General features: G+C 39.2%; 1 long non-coding RNA gene across 1 annotated transcript; it reads right to left on the bottom strand.

Moving 5' to 3' along the window:
- Positions 1-4,935: 4,935 nt before the first annotated feature.
- Positions 4,936-7,011, bottom strand: LOC140343475 (uncharacterized). Its single transcript, XR_011923341.1, has 2 exons — positions 6,840-7,011; positions 4,936-5,483 (listed from the first exon to the last, which is right to left on the bottom strand). It is a non-coding gene; the product is annotated as an uncharacterized lncRNA (long non-coding RNA).
- Between the last annotated feature and the right edge of the window lie 1,963 nt (positions 7,012-8,974).

Genomic DNA, 8,974 nt, shown 5'->3' with positions numbered 1-8,974 from the left:
GGGTTGTGTGTGAACTGGAAAGATACTAAATGATTCTGGACAAAGTTCATTTTTTACAGCTTTGTACAGTCAAAGTGTTATGCTTAAACAAAGAAATAAAAACCATGACAATTTAGTCATAAAAGAAATATGTACATAATACCAATATGTGACAATGTGACTTTGAGAATGGGACAAAGGCAAACAGGGGTAGCAGTCAAGTAGCAGTTTGGAGTGGAAATTATGCAGATATTTGTACTGAATATTTGTGGAAAAAAATGGCAAAACATTTTCATAATTAATTGCTATGACCCAACCATTGACATGGCTTAACAGGTCCTCCTGAATGGCGCAGCTGCAAACTAATCGCCTTAAATTGGCAGGTTCTCGACCCCTATTGCTCATTTATGAAGGCAGGAATCTGGCTGGCAAGTGAATGCGAGTATACTAGCACTCGACTCCGGCTCGTGGAAAAACTGCACGTATATCGGCGCGTAAATACACGCGTCGAGCTTCCGCGTCCTTGCTTCTTAAATCAGGCACTTTGTCTGGATTGTCTCTGTACAGCATCCAGCAGTAGTCAGCCATCATACTTTCATTCCAGAAACCTTAGCAGCGGTGCTTCATAAACTGAATGTCCTGGTGAAAACGTTCTCCTTGTTCGTTACTCACTATACCAAGATTTTCCGGGAAGAATTCTAGATTTGAGTGCAAGAAATGACAACCCAGTTTCCGGTATGAATCAAGCAGATTGTGAACTCCTTCCTTATATGCAGGAGACTTATGGTTGGCCAGGAAATTTTTTACACAGCCACTTGAATGCATCCCAAGCTTCTAGCTCAGCTGCCAAGAGAGATTGTTTGAAAACACCATCCTGCAAAACTGACTTCATCTGTGGCCCTATAGATATCACTTTTTTCATTTTTGCAATGCTTATGTTTGGAAGCTTCTCAACAAGGTACTGAAAACCCATGGAGTTTGATTTACCCATGGCCTTTACAAGGTTCTCCATCAAGCCTAACTTAATATGGAGAGGTGGCAGAAATATTTTATGCGGATCAAACAGAGGCAGAAACATGACACTGCTTGTTCCGGGCTTATAGATATCTCCTGGTAGCCAATAACCTTTGACATAATGGTCTCCGGTAGATCGGCTGTCCCACAGGCATAGGAAACAGCAATATTTTGTGAATCCTCCTTGCATTTCCATCAGCAAGCCAATGACCTTTAGATCCCCACAGATGTTCCACTGGTGTGTTTTATACTGGATTGCTTCAAGTAGTAACTTCATGTTGTCAAAGGACTCTTTTAGGTTAACGGAATGGGCAATCAGTGAACTTGGTTTGGAATTACCATTATGCAGTAAGACTGCTTTCACGCTTCTTTTAGAGGAATCAATGAGCATACGCCATTCAGATGGAACATGCTCTTCTGACAAACTGTTAAAGAATGCATTTATATCGCGACAGTAGCACAGTGAGCCATCACTACGGAAGAACGTTGTTAAGTTATGCATTTCTCATCACCTTCTACAGAAGCAAGTCCATTATGTGGTGGTACCGGAACCGGCAATGAATCATCATGGTGAACAGGCCTAACTGCAGAATCGAGGCTGGGACATACAATTTTGTGCTTAGTTTTACCCGAGAATCCACTTTTGTTGACAAAACAAAAATAGCGTTGATTTGATGGTCTTGCGGTTCTCTCCACTCGGGATTGCAAATGGCATTGCTGCTATATGCCGATTTAGCCAGTCATGCAGTCTGTTGGAACAACCGGTACAGATGACATGTGGAGCCCAAGATTTATCCTGGTCACCAAGTGGACAGCAGAAATATAATTTGTATATCTTTTTAAGTTCTGTGGTAATTTGGCAACATTGTGCTTTCTGGATCATAAAGGTAAAAAACTGTCTGGATCATTAAGGCAAATCTCCTAGAACTTCTGGTGGGTTTGCGAAATTTCAGCTAATCGATTTCGCGACTGCATTTGTAACTGGCATCTAGAGCTGTGTGTAGTGCATCATCGATGACACCTGGAAGTGTGTATTATAATTTTTGTGAATTAAGTACTGGGCAGGGGGCAACAGAAGGAGGAGGAGGCGGTGGGCCCTGAGATGGAGCGTGGATTGCATTGGTAACTGGCATGGAGCTGGGGGTACAGTGTGTACAGTTACAGTGTCACAAATGAGTTTATGCAGTAACAGCCTCTGTTGCTGCTGGATCTTGCTAAGCGCATCGGCGGCAGTAGGGGATCGGCGGACATGGCTGCAGATGGGTTGAGTCTGTCTCAGTAAGTTCTGCAGTCCATGGTACGTGTGGAGGAACTTCTGCACCACCAGGTTCAGTACGTGTACAAAGAAGGCACATGTGTTATGCAGCCCATCCCCAGCGCGACCACAAAGTTGGCCCTGTAGTCGCACACTTTTTTACCTGTTGTGAGCCGGGAGGGCATTAGCCAAGCCTCAACCTCTCTGTGCAAAGCGGACAAGAGTTCTTGTCCCTTCAATCCCCAGTCTGTTGCTACTGCCTTTCCTCTGCATCTGTTTCGGTACTGCTGGTAGCCCTTACATGCACCGGTGGTTCCCAGGTGATATCACGGTCATCATAATCCTCATTTTCATCTAGGCCAACCTCTGCAAATGCAGCCACTGATGCAGAACCCTCTCCCAGCAAGTGCTGACCATACTCTCCAAGGGTCTCAATGTCTGTCTCCTGCTATGAAATTCGAAATGACAGATCCCCAGGCTGTTCGTAAAACAACAAGGGAGAGTCATCGGGAGGTACAGGCACTTTAAACATGCTAACTCCTGTCACGGCTGGGCTCATTGCTGCTGCTGCTGTAAAAGAAGAGCTTGCTGCAGAAGAAGAGCCTGCTGCACTTGAGGCCCCTGAGACCCAGTCCATAATACTGTCCACATGACGTGGCTGTATGACTGTAGTATGTCCTCTCAATATATCTACCAGCGTACTGGTGCTCCGCACACATCTCAGACCTGTTTGACAACTTGTGCTGCTGCCTCAAACAGTTTGCTGCTGCTGCTGTTCTACAGTGGCAGACGCCTGGGGAGTATGCCCCCTGCCAGATGTGGCAGGTTGCCCAACGCCAACGCCTTCTCTGCGTCTACCGCTCATCTTTTACTTCTTCGGGCAAAAATGCACCTGTACCAAACCTTCTTCTTTGGTAAATAGCAAGAGGTATCAAACAATGAAATATCTGTATTTTTTGAGAGAAATACAAAAATGTTTCTGCATTTTTTGATAGATAGCAAGTAGTATCAGAATGAAAAATCTGTATTTTTTTTATAGCGTAGGACAGAAATGTTTCTGCCTTTTTTGCTAGAGAGCAAGAGGTAGCATCAAAACTGCGAAATCTGTATATTTCCAGATATACAGAAGGCTCCTAACCGGTCCCTGTCACAATGCACTTCTCTTCCTGCTTCTTTCCTTCCGACAGAACACAAGATAGATTGGAAACTCAAGGGAGGGGTAACTCATTTTATACTGTAAAATAAATTTTCATGAAAGTAACGCATTTAGACATATAAATCCAGACAGAAATGGACTGTCCAGGAGGTTAAAATGGCATTATAGGTGCAAAACACTTGGCATTTTAAAAACAATTCACAATATCAGCCATATAATTAAAACAATGTAACACCTATATAGACTTCCTGACACTAAAGGTGGGATTACTCTTCAAAGCCTATTTTCAAAGATGATGGGACAACTTCTCAAAATGCAACTTCTCTTAATTTGTAAATCACTTAATATTATTGTATAACCATTTAACAGGCAAAATTACAGAAAAAAAATAAATAAAAAAGTTAGGCGTGTTCACCTGTGTGCTCAGCTTAAGAGTACCAGTTCAATATTCTTGCTTCTACTGGAATTTTAAAATGTAGATATCATTATTGTGTGTATGAATATCAGAGGACTCCTGTGCACCACTCAACAGGCAAATGTTTGTAATTGTATGTATATAGAAAGAAGGTAAAGAGGCAGATTAATATACAAAAAAACTACTGGGACATATTATTTTCATAATAAAGACATGGACAAATTGGGAAATTCAAAATCCATTTGTATTGCATTCAATAAAAAATAACTGTATTGGATGCAATACATTGGATTTATATGTGTAAAAGCAGTACATTGTTTTCAAGAACATTTATTTTACAGTAAATATGATAGTATGAGTAAATTATGTATTTTTAAATATATAGATTTTTTAATTTATTCAATTTATTATTTTTACATTATTTTGTGTTTGAAACTTTATTATACTCATACTAATATATTATACTGTAAAATACATTTTCATGAAAAACAATGTACCGCTTTTAGACATATAAAACCGGAAAGAAATGAACCGCTAGGGAGGTTAAGGTGCAGTTTGTTATAATGAATACACACACTATTATAATTACATTTTGGGGCAGATCCTGTATAAAAATGTAGACGATGCACTGTATATACTTCTGTTACATGTATCAAATTAGCAAAGCAACCCTGCTAGCCATGTGCAGTATGACAGCTGAGGCTCAGGGCAACGGAAAAGTTCTGATGACAGCCGGGTGGAAAAAAAGTGGTGCTAGTAGCCTAAGTGTGTTGGTTGCTTGAGTTTTTGTATAACAGGGAGTTTAAAATATTCTTGCTAACACTGAACTTTTAAAATGTAGATATCAGTATTGTGTGTATGAATATTAGAGGACTCCAGTGCACCAGTCAACCAGTCATATATATTGTCAACCAGCAGAGAGGAGTTTAATTCACCTATAAAAATTGGGAATTAATGATTTTTTTACAGAAGGGTGGAGTTGGAAAACTAATTACCCCTTAGGTGACCATAGGAATATTGCTGTTGTGCACTATGTACAGGAAATACATTCATGCCATTGTTTTCCCCTCCTTCCTCCTATGCAATGTAGCTGCAGATAAAAATATTCAATAACAGTTTATTAGCTGTAGCAATTCAGAAAGTTTTATTGCTATGATTAAAACTAGTGAAAAAAAGGAAAACACAACAAAATAAGCCATGGGGAGGCTGTAGTAGCAGCAATAATTTACAGCAGAACAACCAATAACAACCTATAGAAGCAAAAAGTTACAATATGGACAGCAATAGAAAGAGCGTTCCTCCCCACTGGTTGAGGAGCTACATTTCCCAGCATGTTCTACCAGCTCCTCAACCTCTGGATGGGTACAGATTGCTCAGGGTTAGAAAATATAAAAGTTTTGCATTATTAGTAGTAAGGCCATTATTTGAAGGTGGCTCTGTGTACAGAACCCAATCAGAACCCAATCAGAACCAAGTGAAGTAGAGAGATACAAGAGTTAAGAGAATGGTGGTCCCCAGGGACATCATGTTGGTGAAGGCGGAGTTGCAGAGATCTTTGTCACAACATGTTGGCTTGACGGTTGGGAAGCCAGGGGGGAGATTTTCTAAATTTTCCTGACAAAAAACACTATTTCCACAGCCTTTAGCTTCAAAGTGTTGGTCTCCTAAGAAAAAAGAAATAAAGAACATAAAAACAATTAAAGATACACTACGTATATTTAAGATAACACAACTGCAACCTGGGTCGGTGAACAATGGCCGTATTATATTAAGAAGATTTAGGAGACCTGGGTAAGTTGGTGCTCTCCATTGGCCCATACAATATCACAGCTACCTTTTACTGTTATTGCCCCCGATGAAACACTAGATGTGTCCAGTATGATTTGATCATGATCGCCTACACTTGTTTTGCAACATTTTAAATTTCTAAAAACATAGTGTAAAAAGTGACAGCACCCTGGTAAAATAAACACAGCAATAAGAACATCCCGGTAAAATTGTTTCCAATTAGGTAGCAAATGATTTTAGTCCTTGACCAGGATAAAATTAAATAATGGATAAAGTACAACAACATTGTTGTTCAAATGAGGACAGTAACTGATTACATAAAATATATATTTTAATAATGTATTTCAGAATTGCTGAATCAAAGGTTCACATCTTGTGGTCTATTTCAAACCTATTCAACCAGGGCCCCAGAGGTCGCTACCGGTTCCTTGAGCAATGAGCAGTTTGTGTCTCTCTCGATTAAGTGACACCAATGATCTATCTGTACGGGTGACATTCTTCTTTAAGGCTAGCAATGTAAGGGGACTTCTTCCCGTTGTTCATATTTTGTGAGCTGTAGAGATGGTAAGACCTTAAAATTTTTTAAGGGTTCCCCCATGTTAACATTGTTGAGAAAGGCTGATCCATTTTCTACAATCTTGAAAAACGTTAAATCTGCCCCAATGTAATGGGTTAGTTCTCCTAATGATCATCAATGTAACAGGGGAATTCTCCTATTAATAATATTGTAAGTGAGCCCTTCTGCCAGTGACAGCAGTGTAGGGGACCCATCTCTAATTGTAAAATTGTTTTACTTCCAATGACACCAGTTTATTTTTGTTTCCCATCAACAATCTTCCCCATGGACATAATAGATGTTGTTTCTCTGTGAACCTGAATATGATCAGATCAACTGATATATGCATTTTGCAGATTCTAGCTGTACTTTTTTAGTGAATAAATCAGATAGCAAATTGATGATCATAGGAGCAGGAGCTGAGCTTTCAAAAATCCACGTAAGAAAAGGAGCATTTACTGCCTTCCAGAACAAGAATGTGCCTGAAAACCTGCCCTTCATACTGTGCATTGTATTCAACAAGGCATATTATTTATTTACTATTATTACTATTATTATTATTTTATAATAATAATATTAATAATATTATCAAATTGTGTTGCAAATTATACAATCTGCAGTTCACTTTTATTTTTTATTTATTTATTGTGGGAATGGATATTGAAAGACAACTTACCTTGTTTAAGAGAAACTGCAAAACATTGGTCCTGTCCCACTTGACATGTTGTCTTTACTGGACTATTACAATCTTTACCACATGTATAGCACTCCAGAGCACTTCCTATAACAGAAACAAAATGATTTATATTTTATACATAGGAAAATATAAAGAAATAATTTTACACTTACACTTATTCTCAACAAATAATACAGTTTTGGGTGTGGATAGAAATCAAGTTTTTACCCTTGTGCAGCTTGCAATCAATGTACCCTAGCAGCCAGCCAGACATAGCTAAACCCCAATCCCTTAGTACGGTCTGTTTGCATGGTGATCTCAAAACTCCCCTGAGGAAGCCTATAGAGGCAAAACGCGTCGAGATAAGGGAATATTTACTGTCTTACTCATGAGCTTACATAGATTACCAATGTTGTACAATTCTTATGCTGTTATGTCACACTAGATATTTATATTCTATGCAGCGCTAGGTCCCAGGTTCAAATCTCATCCAGGACGTTATCTGTTTGCAGATTCTCCCCATGTTTGCATGGGTTTCCTCCGGGTATTCCGGTGATGAATGTTTCCTTCCCTATTCCAAAAAATGCGCAGTTAGGATAATTTGTTCCCCCCAAAATTGATTGTGTTAATGACGAATGACTATGATAGGGACATTAGATTGTGAGTGACATTACTATGGACTTTGTACAGCGCTGCGTATTATATCTGCATTATATAAATACTGGATAATAAATAATAATATTGTTGTTATCGATGAATAACAAGTAAAATATTGGTATTTGTGGACCAAACTCAGGACCTCAAAACCCATCTTTTTCATTTGAAACTGATCTATGAGATTTCTCTTTTATCAATATGGGTGGGCCATGCTTGACACCACCATATAGAATCATAGGTTCTGGAAGAACCCTGGAGTTCTAAGAAACCTTGGTTAAAAATGGCTGGGCTATATTATGCTCGACATACCTCGCTGCAACTTCTAATGTACACTGTAAGATCTAATGTACACTGCAATGAAATCAGAACTCTTCAGTCCTTTGGTGAAATGTTTGCAGGTTAAATGACAGCTACATAAAATTTATGTATGAAGGGGAAGGATGTTAAAACACATTGCAAATAATTACACATTTTACTTTTTTTTGTAGCAGGTAAAAAAGAGCGATTGTGGCATAAAACACATCTGTTTTTATAAGGTGTGATTAAATAAAGGATAGATTTTTATGATGTGGTTTCCTCTTGTTTGCAAGTGAAGATATGAAAAAGAAAGAAATAAAAATGGGAAAAAAGAAAGAAAAAAAATTATATGAAATTTATGATAATTTGACAGAAATAAGTTTATTCTTCTATTCCGGCTTGCCTTGAAAAACGATCATTCCTTCCAGTGACAGAAGAAGGAAATACTAAGTGATTTTATTGTCTGGCATGTGACATTTCACCTAAAAATACTTTATATTACATGTTATCATATAAAATGCAACTTAACAGCCAATCCTGCTCACTATTGAAGCAGTTACATGTTAGCAGATGACGATAGCGATCTTCATTGATGCCTCTAGTATCATCCATGTAAGAACTTTGGTGTGAAATGTGTTGTATTGTTCATTGTTGCATTTAAATGTTGTGCTGCAGAATTGCAGTTTTTTATTTGGGATCCAGGCCCGGAGTGTCCTGGAAGGAATGGGTGGGCCAGGCACTCCTTTCTGTTTCCAGGCTAGGAATTAAAAAGATGACTCTGGAGCACCAGGCCATGAATTTGAAGTACAGCTGTCTTTGAGATGGGGGAGTGGTAGCCTGGGATAAGATGGTGAGGCTGTGGGCAGTCTAAGGTGGCTGCGGCCAGGTAGTGGTGCTGTGGGCAGCCTGTGTTTTGGAAGAGCCCAAGAGATCTCCAAAAGCTGTGGGACCAATACCCAGAGGTGTCAGTCTGAGAGTGAGCCTGGAAGCCACAATATCAGGCAGCTCCCTGGTTCTGGAGAACAAACTACAGGCACCCAAAACTTTCAAAACTTGACCAGGAGTCTGTCCGGGTAGCTGCTTGTGGCGGCTGGCCCATATTTACCAATAATTTGGAACTTATTTTGAGGAAGCAAGCTGTTTTTTTATGCTGAGAGAAGTATTTTGTATATGTAAGGGTG

The sequence above is a fragment of the Pyxicephalus adspersus genome, chromosome Z (genome assembly GCF_032062135.1).
Source record: "Pyxicephalus adspersus chromosome Z, UCB_Pads_2.0, whole genome shotgun sequence".
Taxonomy (NCBI): domain Eukaryota; kingdom Metazoa; phylum Chordata; class Amphibia; order Anura; family Pyxicephalidae; genus Pyxicephalus; species Pyxicephalus adspersus.
The sequence above is the reverse complement of the archived record's forward strand: the minus strand, read 5'-3'. Positions and strand labels throughout refer to the sequence as shown.